The following is a 12,716-nucleotide window of genomic DNA, read 5'->3' on the forward strand; positions in this document are numbered from 1 at the left end:
ATGTTCAGATATCTAGTGACTTCCTTCAAATGACATCCAAAGCGTGTATATTCATCCGGTTGAGTGAACTTGTTCCTTGCATCCGCCATCCCAAAAGAGTAGAGAAGATGAGAATACAGAAAGAGAAGAGAGTGAGTAGTGATCTAGGTCTTTAGCTTAATGGTCGTGTCCTACAGTCAGCGTGTGCTCTGATACCATCTTGTAGCGACCAGACCTCAAACTGTCCAATCTCTGTGCTCCGGTGTCATCCCTGGATCAGTAATGCTGACACCACACAGTACTTGAAGGATTTATAACAGAGTAGCAATCACACACTTATTACATCGAGTGTCTCAATAGAGAACTTATTACAATAAATATGGCTTAAGGCCATCTAATAACGATAATAGCGGAAGGCTTGGAAGATAAGTGAGTCCATCAACTCCAACGGCATCACTGAGTATACAACCACGACCTAAAAACTCCTTAATCGTCGTCTGAAAAGTCTGCAACATTAACGTTGCAGCCCGAAACGGGTCAGCACATGGAATATGCTGGCAAAGTAACACATAGAGAGTAATGGAATGAAACAGCTATTCTATATGCATATTTGGCTGGTGGAAAGCTCTATGGTTACAATTTTGCATAAAGCCAATTTTTCCCTACTGCAAAGGAATAAATTTTATTTAACTATCATGGTAGTTGTTAAACATTGAGAATGGTTGACAGCATTCTCAATCCCAAATAAGCATCATCATTAAACAAAACCCAGCAAATTAAATTTTAGAGTAACATGTTGAGATTCACATGATAATCCAGGTACTAGATACTCAAGATGTCCATAACCAGGGACACGGCTAACCATGATTAGTTTATACACTCTGCAGAGGTTTGCGCACTTTTCCCCACAAAACTCGACCGCCTCCATTTGGTTTCTCGCACTGCATGGTGTTTGAGAAGACGGATGACCGAGACATAGTCTTTCACAAGCGCTAGCACGTTACGATCGGGTAGACCGTTACACCTACTTTCCCCTACATCTGCTAGTCTACCACTGTAAGAGTTCGCACAACTTAATCAACTATGCTAGAGCCCATAATAGCTTGTGGTTGCACACGGAAGTTTCTAGCATGAATAATCTCATGATCCCTTTGAGCCTGGGTGGCGGTCCATAAAGAAAACAGGCAATCCTGGAATACCCAGGTACCTCAATCCACCCAGATGTGTGTTTAAGTTGCCACCTTAAATAAACCATTAATTAACAATCTCACATCTGTCATGGATACACTCACCCAATCCACGTCTACTAGCATAGCATGGCATAATAAGCAAACATAGAAGTAACTCCCAAAGGTTTGATAATAAACGGGTAATAGGTACTACCGCAACTACTCCCCAAACCCACAATTTAATTAGATCCTAATCATGCAATGTGTGAGGATTGATCTAATGCAATAAAACTAGGTAGTGGGAAAGCATGATCAAAGTGTTACTTGCCTTGCTGATGATCCGGGAAACCTAGCGTTTCGAAGTAGCAAGCTGCGCATTCCGGGTACTCTATGCAAACAAACAAGCATACAATAAGTACTCAACTAATGCATAGGTAAAACTCAAATAAGAGATCTAATAAGAAAGTTCAACTTAAGAACTCTGGTTGGCAAAAAGAGTCAAATCGAACGAAGCAACGAAAGACAAAAGGCAAAAGAAACAGGCTTTATTTACTATTCTGGATCTAAGGCAATTTTTACAATGGCAAAAACTTGTTTAAGTTGGTTAAACGGAAAGAGGGTTTCGAGACGAAACTCCAGGCGCTTGAATCGCCTGATTTCGATAAACGAGCGAAAAGTTAGACTAAAACGAAAATCAAATCAGAAATCGCGATCAGAAAAATCGCGGATTTAATCCGAGAAAAAGAAAAATGACGAACGTTCGCTAGAACGAACGAACGGATGAACACTCGCTAAATAAATAAACTGGAAAACCAATCTATTAAAAAAACCAAAACTAAAAAAAGAGCAAAACCGTCGGAAAAACCGAACGGTTTTTGAGAAAATCGGAGACTAAAAAGACTACCTTCGGCAACTCCGGTGATGGCGGCGGCGGTGGTCCGGCGGCGGCGGCACAGCGGTGGGGCGGCGAGGCGGCGGCAGCGTCGGGGCGGTGCGGCGGCGGCGGCGGGGCGGCGAGGCGAGGCGCGGCGGTGGCTGCGCGGGAGGCGCGTCGGCGGCGGCGGCGCGGGAGGCGCAGCGGCGGCGGCGCGGGAGCCGGCTAGCGTTAGGGTTGGGCGAGGCGGCGACTTGGGCCTCGGCTGGGGCGGCGGGGCGGCTTATAAGAGGCCCGGCCAGGAGAGTCCCGGCCGAAAACGGCCCGAGGTCGGCCGGACGTTTTTTTTAATTATGCTCGGAAGAGAAAAACAAAAGAAATACTAAACAGACTCCAAAAATCCCGAAATAAATTTTTCCCGGCTTCTAAAATCAAGCCGCACAGGATGAACATTTATTTGGGGCCTAAATGCAATTTTGAAAAACGCGCATTTTTCCTAAATTAAAATAAAATAACAAATAAAACCAAAATAAATCTTATTTGATTTTTTATTAAATACTCAATATTTCTTTATTTTGGGAAATTCATTTTATTCCCTCTCTCATATTTTTGTAATAGAAATAATTGAAGATAAAATAACTAAAATCAAAAGATCCTATTTTCAAAATTTGAGACAACTCAAATATGAAAATAACGAAATCCCCACTCTCTTCGAGGGTCCTTGAGTTGCGTGAAATTTCTAGGATCAACCAAAATGCAATAAATATGATATGCGATGATGATGTAGTGTATAAAATTTGGGATGTTACAGCCTCGTGGGCCCCCTGGTGCTCCACCGACCTCAACTCCAACTCTATATATTCACATTCGGGGAGAAAAAATTATGGTGAAGGATTCATCGCGTTTTACGATACAAAGCCGCCGCCAAGCCCTAATCTCTCTCGGGAGGGCTGTTTTGGAGTCTGTTTGGGGCTCCGGGGAGGGGAGTCCATCGCCATCGTCATCATCAACCTTCCTCCATCACCAATTTCATGATGCTCACCGCCGTGTGTGAGTAATTCCATCACAGGCTTGCTAAACGGTGATGGGTTGGATGAGATTTATCATGTAATCGAGTTAGTTTTGTTAGGGTTTGATCCCTAGTATCCATTATGTTCTGAGATTGATGTTGCTATGACTTTGATATGCTTAATGCTAGTCACTAGGACCCGAGTTCCAGATCTGAACCTATTATGTTTTCATGAATATATGTGAGTTCTTGATCCTATCTTGCAAGTCTATAGTCACCTATTATGTGTTATGATCCGTTAACCCCGAAGTGACAATAATCGGGATACTTACCGGTGATGACTGTAGTGTGAGGAGTTCATGTATTCACTAAGTGTTAATGCTTTGGTCTGGTACTCTATTAAAAGGAGGCCTTAATATCCCTTAGTTTCCAATAGGAACCCGCTACCACGGGAGGGTAGGAAAAAACATGTCATGCAAGTTCTTTTCCATAAGCATGTATGACTATATTCGAAATACATGCCTACATTACATTGATGAACTGGAGCTAGTTCTGTGTCACCCTATGTTATAAACGTTGCATGAGGAATCACATCCGACATAATTATCCATCACTGATCCAATGCCTACGAGCTTTTCACATATTGATCTTTGCTTATTTACTTTTCTGTTGTTACTATTACAATCACTACAAAACCAAAACGATTACTTTTGCCACCGTTACCTCTACTATCATATTACTTTGCTACTAAATACTTTGCTGCAGATATTAAGTATTTTCAGGTGTGGTTGAATTGACAACACAATTGTTAATACTTGAGAATATTCTTTGGCTCCCCTTGTGTCGAATCAATAAATTTGGGTTGAATACTCTACCCTTGAAAACTATTGTGATCCCCTATACTTGTGGGTTATCAAGACTATTTTCTGGTGCCGTTGCCGGGGAGCATAGCTCTATTCTTTGAGCCACTTGGGATTTATATTTGCTGATCACTATGAAGAACTTGAAAGATAAAAGAACCAAGATTTTTCCCTTAACTACAAGGGAAGGTAAGGAACTGCCATATAGCTCTGCACTTGATTCACCTTCTGTTTTGAGTTAACTTGCGACACCTACTCCTGCTATTCATTCTGATATGTCGCATGTTATTGATGATGCCACTTCTGCTTTGCATGATACTTATGATGAAACTACTCCTATGCTTGATAATACTGTGCCACTAGGTGAATTTCTTGATGAACAACTTGCTAGGGTTAGATAGAATGAAATTATTGGAACTGATAATATTGATGAAAGTGATGATGAAGTGTAACATGCCAAATTTTCAATTTGGAATGTTATACACTAGATCATCATTGCATATCATATTTATTGCATTTTGGTTGATCCTAGAAATTTTTCGCAACTCAAGGACCCTCGGAGAGAGTTGGGGATTTCGTTATTTTCATATTTGAGTTGTTTGAAATTTTGAAAATCGGATCATTTGATTTTATTTATTTTATCTTAAATAATTTCTATTATAAAAATATGAGAGAGGGAATAAAATGACTTTCCCAAAATAAAGAAATATTGAGGATTTACTAAAAAAATCAAATAAGATTTTATTTGGTTTTATTTGCTATTTTATTTGAATTTAGGAAAAATGTGCGTTTTTCAAAATTGCATTTAGGCCCCAAATAAATGTTCATCCTGTGCGGCTTGATTTTAGAAACCGGGAAAAATTTATTTCGGGATTTTTGGAGTCCGTTTAGTATTTCTTGTATTTGTTTTTCTGCGCGGAATTTATTTTAGAAAAAAAGTCCGAACCGACTCCGGGCCGTACCCGAGCGTGACTCTGCCCGGGGCAGCCTTTAAATAAAGCCGCCCGAGCCCCGCCGCAGCCCACCAGCCCACCCGCGCCCTAACCCTAACCCTAGCCGCCGCCCCGCCGCCGCCGCCGCTGCTGCCCCGCCCGTGCCGCCCCGCGCCGCTGCCCCGCCGCCCGGGCGCTCGCCAGAGCCGCTGCCGCCGCCTCGCCCGCTCACCGAAGCAGCCCCGCCGCCCGAGGTAGCCGCCATCGCCGTCGGTTTTCTTTAGAAAACCGCCCAGTTTTTTAAAAAAATCCACGGTTTATTTTTTTAGATTTTGTTTTTTAGATCGGTTAGCGTTTGCTCGTTCGTTCGTTTTAACGAATGTGTTCGGCGTTTAGATCCAGTTAACGAACGTTCGTTCGTTAAACTGTTCGTCCTTTTTCTTTTTCTCGGATTAAATCCGTGATTTTTCTAATCGCGATTTCTAATCCGATTTTCATTTTAGTATAACTTTTCGCTCGTTTATCGGAATCAGGCGATTCAAGCGCCTGGAGTTTCGTCTCGAAACCCTCTTTCCGTTTAACCAACTCAAGCAAGTTTTTGTTTCTGTAAAAATTTCCCTAGATCCACAATAGTAATCGAAGCCTATTTCTTTTGCCGTTTGTCTTTCATTGCTTCGTTCGATTTGATTCTTTTTGCCAACCGGAGTTCTTAGGTTGAACTTTCTGGTTAGATCTCTTATTTGAGTTTTACCTGTGCATTAGTTGAGTACTTATTGTATGCTTGTTTGTTTGCGATAGAGTACCCGGAGTGCGCCGCTTGTTACTTCGAATCACTAGGTTTCCCAGATCATCAGCAAGGCAAGTAACACTTTAATCATACCTTCTACTACCAAGTTTTATTGCATTAGATCAATCCTTACACATTGCATGATTAGGATCTAATTAAATTGTGGGTTTGGGAAGTAGTTGAGGTAGTACCTATTACCTGTTTATTTTCAAACCTTTGGGAGTTACTTCTACGTTGCTTATTATTGCTATGCTATGCTAGTACACGTGGATTGGGTGAGTGATATCCATGACAGATGTGAGATTTTCTTTTAAATCAATGGTTTATCTAAGGTGGCAACTTAAATACACATTTGGGTGGATTGAGGTACCTGGGTATTCCAGGATTGCCTGTTTTCTTTTGGACCGCCACCCAGGCTCAAAGGGATCATGAGATTATTCATGCTAGAAACTTCCGTGTGCAGCTACAAGCTATTATGGGCTCTAACATAGTTGACTAAGTCGTGCGAACTCTTACAATGGTAGACTAGCAGATGTAGGGGATGTAGGTGGTACGGTCTACCCGATCGTAAGGTGCTAGCGCTTCTGAAAGACTATGTCTCGGTCATCCGTTTCTCAAACACCCTATAGTGCGAGAAATCAAACGGAGGCGATCGAGTCTTGTGGGGAAAAGTGTGCAAACCTCTGCAGAGTGTATAAACTAATCATGGTTAGCCGTGTCCCCGGTTATGGACATCTTGAGTATCTAGTACTTGGATTATCATGTGAATCTCAACATGTTACTCTAAAATTAATTTTGACGGGATTGTTAATGATGTTTAATTGGGATTGAGAATGCTGTCAACCATTCTCAATGTTTAACAACCACCATGATAGTTAAATAAAAGTATTCCTTTGCAGTAGGGAAAAATTGGCTTTTCGCAAAACTGTAACCATAGAGCTTTCCACCAGCCAAATATGCGTATAGTATAGCTGTTTCATTCCATTAATGGACTAACTGATGCTTCCAGAGACCACCTGGATAGTTGTGCTGACCCGTTTTCGGGCTGCAACGTTAATGTTGCAGACTTTTCAGACGACGATTAAGGAGTTTTAGGTCGTGGTTCTATACTCAGTGATGCCGTTGGAGTTGATGGACTCACTTATCTTCTAAGCCTTCCGTTGTTATCGTTATTAGATGGCCTTAGGCCATATTTATTTTAATAAGTTCTCTATTGAGACACTCGATATAATAAGTGTGTGATTGCTACTCTGTTATAAATCCTTCAAGTACTGTGTGGTGTTAGCATTACTGATCCAGGGATGACACCGGAGCACAGAGATTGGACCGTTTGAGGTCTGGTCGCTACATGAAGATTCTCCCCTAGATATGAATTACATGTTGTTCCTGAGGGTTATATTATGGATGAAGAAACTGCTAGAGACTTCTTAGCTTGCAATGATAGATATGATCTTAAGAAATTATTATCTAATCTTAAAGAAAAATCTTTGAATGCTAGAATGAAATATGACCTTGCTTTTGCTACTTCCCCTATCTTTATTTCCGATAAGGATTATGATTTCTCTATCGACCCTGAGCTAGTTACTTTGGTTGAATCCGATCCTTCTTATGGCTATGAATCTGAAACTGTTCTGGCAGATCTTACTAAATTAAATGATATAGCCACCCTGTTCACTAATGATGAGAAAACTCGCTATTACTTTATCCTTAAGTTGTTTCCGTTCTCATTAAAGGGTGATGCTAAAACATGGTTTAATTCTCTTGATCCTGGTTGTGTGCGTAGTCCCTAGGATATGATTTATTACTTCTCTGCTAAATATTTCCCTGCTCATAAGAAACAAGCTGCCATAAGGGAAATATATAATTTTGTGCAAATTAAAGAAGAGAGTCTCCCACAAGCTTGGGGAGGCTTCTCCAATTACTTAATGCTTTTCCTGATCATCCTCTCAAGAAAAATGAAATACTTGATATCTTTTATAATGGACTAATTGATGCTTCCTGAGACCACCTGGATAGCTGTGCTCGTTGTGTTTTCAGGGAAAGAACGGTTGATCAAGCTGAATTGCTATTGAATAATATGTTGAGTAATGAAAATTATTGGACACTTCTTGAAGCAACTCCTAAGCCAACTCCGAAGAAAAGGTGTATTCTATTTCTCAGTCCTGAAGATATGCAAGAGTCAAAGAAATCTATGAAAGAAAAAGGTATTAAAGCTGAAGATGTTAAGAATTTACCACCTATTGAAGAAATACATGGTCTTGATAACCCGACATAGGTAGTAAAGGTAAATTCTCTCTATAGATTTGATAAATGTGAAATCCTGTCTACTAAAATTGCTAGCCAATGCTTGGATGAGTTTGATGACTTTATGGTAAAACAAGAAGACTTTAATGCTTATGTTGGTAGATAATTCAAACGTAATGCTTATATGATTGAACACTTGAGTGATTATATGACTAGAGTTAAAGGTGAACTTAAACTTATTGATAAACATGCTTCTATGGTTACTACTCAAGTAGAACAAGTACTTAAGGCTCAGAATGATTTGCTCAATGAATTAAATAATAAGAAAAATGGTAATGATGTTAGAGTTGTGACTAGAGGGGGTAAAATGACCCAGGAACCTTTGTATCCTGAGGGCCACCCTAAGAGAATTGAGCAAGATTCTCAGAGAATTAATGTTGATGCACCTAGTTCTTCTAAGAAGAAGAAAAAGAAAAATGATATGACTTTGCATGCTTCTAGTGAACCTGTTGTTGACACACCTGAGAATCCCAATGATATTTCTATTTCTGATGCTGAAACACAATCTGGTAATGAACATGAACCTAGTGATAATGTTAATGATAATGTTAATGATGATGTTCATGTTGATGCTCAACCTAGCAACAACAATGATGTAGAGATTGAACCTGCTGTTCATCTTGATAATCCACTATCAAAGAATCAACGTTATGATAAGAGAGACTTCGTTGCTAGGAAGCATGGTAAAGAAAGAGAACCATGGGTTTAGAAACCCATGCCTTTTCCTCCTAAACCATCCAAGAAAAAGGATGATGAGGATTTTGAGCGGTTTGCTGAAATGATTAGACCTATCTTTTTGCGTATGTGTTTGGCTGATATGCTTAAAATGAATCCTTATGCTAAGTATATGAAAGATATTGTTACTAATAAAAGAATGATACCAGAAGCTGAAATTTCCACCATGCTTAATAACTACACTTTTAAGGGTGGAATACCAAAGAAACTTGGAGATCTAGGAGTACCAACTATATCATGCTCCACTAAAAAAACTATGTTAAAACTACTTTATGTGATCTCAGAGCCGGTGCTAGTGTTATGCCTCTCTCTTTATATCATAGACTTGATTTGAATAATTTGACACCTACTGAAATATCTTTGCAAATGGCTGATAAATCAACTGCTATACCTGTCGGTATTTGTGAGTATGTACCTGTTGTGGTTGCAAACGTTACTATTTTAATGGACTTTGTTATTCTTGATATTCCCGAGGACGATAGTATGTCGATTATCCTTGGTAGACCCTTTTTGAATACTGTAGGGGCTGTTATTGATTGCAACAATGGCAATTTTACTTTCCATGTTAATGGTAATGAGCATACGGTACACTTTCCGAGGAAACAACCTCAAGTCCACAGTATTAATTCTATTGGAAAATTTTCAACTATTATTATTGGAGGTTTTGAATTTCCTCTTCCTACTGTCAAGAAGAAATATGATATTCTTATTGTTGGGGACGTGCATATCCCCGTTGAGGTAACCTAGTGTTATTCGAAATTTCTTCGGTTTCATGCGATTCAGAATGAGTTTCTTAACAAGACTCGATCAACGTTCTTAGTGGATTCCTTTTGACGAGCATGAGATGGATGAAGTTAGAAAGCACAACCCTATGTACCCTCCTTTTACTTTCTGTTATTTAGTTTAAATAAAGCAAAATTAGTATTTTCTGTCTATTTTTTGAATTATCCTTGCAATAAAAAATACCCTGAAAATAAAAATTCTCCAAATGTCCTGAAAATTTAATATGATTTTTTCTAGAATATTTAAGAATTATTGGCACTGAGAACACACCAGAGGGACCCACAATGTGCCCTACCCCCCTGGGCGCGCCCCCTGCCTCGTGGACCCCACGTGGGGCTCCTCCACTTATTCTTGCACCCACACACTTCGTCTTCCTCCAGAAAAAATCACCCACCAGCTCAAACCCGAGTTCTAGCTCATCTTGCTGCCATTTTCGATCTCCTTGCTCAAAGCTCCATTCACAGAAGTGCTTTGGGGGATTGTTCTTCGGTATGTGACTCCTCTAATGGTCCAATTAGTTTTTGTTCTAGTGCTTTATTTATTGCAAATTTTTGCTGCTTAGGTGACCCTATTCTTGAGGTTGCATGTCAAATTTATATGGTCCCAAGTAGTTTTAATGCATGATATGGCCTCTAGGCACTTGTAGGAGTAGTTGCTATCAATCTTGTTGAGTATGGTTCACTTTTATTTTGAGCTTACTAAAAATTTCAGAAATTTTCAGAGAAAGATGAAGAGATTTTTGCGGGGCTCTTCGAGCCGAAGCTCGAAGGATAAGCAAAGTGAAGAGAATAAGAAGCTCAAATATAATCTCCCTCGTACTGCGGAGGTTCGGCCGTGCGAATGGCCTTGTGATGAGTTCTTGATAGAAGCTGGGATTTATGAAGATATTTATTATTTGGCTGAGAATGCAGGCCTCACCGACTTCCTTCATGACCAGCGCGAATAGTATCTCTTACTCACTAATATTTTTGTGCAAAATTTTCATTTCCATGCTAGGAGATCGCCACCTTCGGTTGATTTTTATTTATATGATGAGTATAAGGAGATGTCACTTTATGAATTTTGTGTGGTTTGCAAGTTGCCCTTTGAGGGAAGCATAGAGGAACCACATCGTAATGATCTGGAGGGATTTACTGATATGATTGCTGTAGGGGAGACAAGGAAAGTCTCTGATGCAAGAATTACTAGCATACATTTTCCTGTTCTACGTTACTTTGCAATATTTGCTAGTAGATGCTTAATTGGTCACGGGAACAGTGGAAATCTTAGTGCCCCTGATATTGTTATTTTGCGCCATGCTTTGTTTCGTGATACCACTTTTAGTTGAGGCGCTATTGTTGCTAAACGGTTAAATCTGAACCGTAGAAAGGGCCCCGTCTTTGGAGGCATCTTTGCCTCGCGCCTTGCTGCACACTTTAATATACCTATTAGGCATTATGAGAAAGAGGAAAAGTTGTTGCCTCCTATTTTTCTAGATTATAAGAGTATGGTAGCACATGATTTTATTGTTAAAAATAAGAAGAAGAGGCTTAATTATAGACTGATATTTGATAAAAATTACTTTGAGACTATTACCTTGCCTGCTGCCTCTTTGTTCAACATATTTTCAGGCACGTACCTTGTTTTTCCGGAGGCCGTTCATGCATACCGGAGCCTGACATCAGCTCCAGAGCCTGAACCGGAGCCACCACTTGATCCTCAGCATCAGTCTATTTATTAGTGGGATCCGGAGGAGATCGCTAACCAGTGGCACCCTGAGGATCCTCCTCGGTACACCGGAGAGGGCAGCTTTGATCCGTGGGCATAGACCAACTTAGGCCAAAAGCCTAAGCTTGGTGGAGTACGCATTTCTCACTGACATTACATTCATGTTCACACACTCATGCCAGTTCCGTGCTCATACTTTTTCACTATACTATCCATGCTAGTTTATTTTCTTTTCCAACATTCTTCTTGTGTGTTTGAAAAACCTTAATAAAAACCCAAAAAAATTAGTTGTAGATTTTAGCTAGTTTACTTTCGATGCTTTTAGTAGTAATAATTAAAAAGAAAACCCAAAAATATTTCTCGTTCTTCTTTTGCTTGTTGGGAGTTTTCCCATGTAAATAGTTTTATTTCTTTTTCTTTGGGGGGTCGAGAGGAGAAGACCATGATGAAAATGTTGAGTGGCTCTCATTAGCATTATTGTTGATCTAACAAAGAGCCCATATTACCTTGTCTTTTACCTTGAATTGAATGCTTGCAGATTCCAGCTTAGTCCAATGCACGTGCACTATTATTATTATCCACACTATTCGGTTATGCAAGTGAAAGGCAATAATGACGATATATGATGGACTAATTGAGATGAGAGAAGCTGGTACGAACTCGACCTCTCTTGTTTTTGTAAATATGATTAGTTCATCATTCCTGATTCAGCCTATTATGAATGAAACATGTTTGCAAGGACAATTAGAGATTATAGTTGCTCATGACATGCTTAAGTAGCTAGGAGTTTATAATGGTTTACCTTGCGTGCCAACATGCTATTAAAATGGTTGTGATGTGGTATGATAGGGTGGTATCCTCCTTTGAATGAATCGAGTGTCTTGACTTGGCACATGTTCACGCATGTAGTTGAAACAAAATCAACATAGCCTCCACGATATTTATGTTCATGGTGAATTATATCCTACTCATGCTTGCATTCAGTGTTGATTAATTTTAATGCATGTTCATGACTGTTGTCGCTCTCTAGCTGGTCGCTTCCTAGTCTCTTTCTAGCCTTCACTTGTACTAAGCGGGAATACTGCTTGTGCATCCAACTCCATAAACCTCAAAAGTTATTCCATATGAGTCCACCATACCTTCCTATATGTGGTATCTACCTGTCGTTCCAAGTAAATTTGTATGTGCCGAACTCTAAACCTTCAAATGAAATTTTGTTTCGTATGCTCGAATAGCTCATGTATCAACTAGGGTTGTCTGTATCTTCCATGCTAGGCGGGTTATTCTCAAGAGGAGTGGACTCCGCTCCTCACTCATGCCCAGTCCCATGCTCAAACCAAATCAAAATAATTGCGAACAAAACTCCCCCAGGATTGTTGTTAGTTGGAGGCACCCGTTGTTTTGGGCAAGCCATGGATTGATGCTTGTTGGTGGTGGGGGGGGGGTATAAACTTTACCATTCTGCTTGGGATCGCCTATAATGTGTGTAGCATGGAAGATATCGAGATATCTCGGTTGTTATGTTGACAATGAAAGTATACTGCTCAAAATATTATTCATCTCTATTTCAAAATCGA

The sequence above is a fragment of the Triticum urartu genome, chromosome 2 (genome assembly GCF_003073215.2).
Source record: "Triticum urartu cultivar G1812 chromosome 2, Tu2.1, whole genome shotgun sequence".
Taxonomy (NCBI): domain Eukaryota; kingdom Viridiplantae; phylum Streptophyta; class Magnoliopsida; order Poales; family Poaceae; genus Triticum; species Triticum urartu.